A 1,413-nucleotide genomic window follows, 5' to 3' on the forward strand; every position below is an offset into this window, starting at 1 on the left:
AGCTCTTGTTAAGGTCAGTTTAATTTAGTGTTTTAATTTATTATCATCATTTGTCATTATAGTTCACTTCAAATAGCATTGAATTTTTTTGTGAACCTGCCTTCATCATGCTGGTTAAGGAAGGTATGTAGTTCCTTTGCTTATGTAGAATTTATGCCTCATTATAGTTATGTTATGGATCTAAGCTTTGTAGGACTATGTGTTACAAGATACCTTTGAAAGATCTTCTTCACTACATGGAACCCCAGAGTTCATTAATGTTGGAGATTTTGGGAAATTAATTTCTCAGTAATGTAAGTTTATTATTTTAGTGCCTTCTTAATTTATGGCTCTTTAGGTGTCTTAAGTTACAAAATATGAAGTGTCTTACTTGTGGAACATTGGTAGACTATGATGAAGAAAACAATTATAATCTTTTTTTGGTTTTAATAATAATTCCAAATCATTTTAAATTAATAATGAATAATAATTAAGTATTAATTAAGCATAACAGGAAGTACGTCATAATGAGGCTTAATGAATATCGTTATCGTTGTCGGATCAGGTCTGGCACCAGCATAAATCGTGGCTGATTCGTCAATATCGGATCAGGACATTGCCCCAAATCCTCGGTCCAGGCTCGATCATCAGTAATGATTCAGGCCTGTATCAGGACTGGTCCATGTTCCAACTCTTGGGCGTGTAGGTGACACGTGAGTGTAATGAAAAAGTGCTGCCTGAAAAAGGAGGGATTACTATGAGCTCTATCTCTTCTTTAAAATAAACACATATTTAATCATTTACTAATTTGAGTAATTTCTAACTTTCTCTCTGTTGTAAAGAACCAGTGATGACTATTATCCTAACCTACAGGCTACCCTTTCCCCTACTATTACTAGCCAGTCTCATATTCTCAACTCTATTCACTAATGGCCGCGGGCAGGAGCCATTATTTGATCTAGAGGGATCAGGAGCGGGAGAGAATATCACTGGCTCTGGTGACGATCTTATAGTATCTGGCAGTGGTAGCGGCTTTGATTCAAACCATATTACGGGTCCTCCCATCCAATCTTTGTGTAGATTGCCTGAGATTAGTCCCGGCGGACCTATCTACTCCTGAAGGCAAAGTGCTATTCTGTCTGCTTTGATTTGGCAAATGGAGTAACGTGTGTTTTTGAGTTTTTTTAACTTTATATAAACAACAAAATGTTATTTTCTCTCTTGCCCTTTCTTGTCCCTTTGCTCTGTGAAGTTAAAATTGCATTTTTCATACATGATATACATGTGTGTTGTGTACTGTATCTTATCTTGTGTAGTTATTTTTCAAATATTTATGTTTAATGACAAGCTAGTGTATGTACATGTATTAATCTTGTTCTCTCTCTCTCTCTCTCTCTCTCCTTATTAGATATATGATCAGTTGAGCAGTACCAG

The 1,413-nt window shown here is 35.8% G+C and overlaps 1 long non-coding RNA gene across 1 annotated transcript; it reads left to right on the forward strand.

Moving 5' to 3' along the window:
- LOC109592919 (uncharacterized) lies at positions 1–394 on the forward strand. The gene is made up of 4 exons (XR_002190635.1): positions 1–13; positions 63–123; positions 168–293; positions 338–394. It is a non-coding gene; the product is annotated as an uncharacterized LOC109592919 (long non-coding RNA).
- Positions 395–1,413: the final 1,019 nt, after the last annotated feature.

The sequence above is a fragment of the Amphimedon queenslandica genome, unplaced genomic scaffold, assembly GCF_000090795.2.
Source record: "Amphimedon queenslandica unplaced genomic scaffold, v1.1 AMPQUscaffold_3498_Cont24509, whole genome shotgun sequence".
In the NCBI taxonomy this organism is placed as follows: Eukaryota; Metazoa; Porifera; class Demospongiae; order Haplosclerida; family Niphatidae; genus Amphimedon; species Amphimedon queenslandica.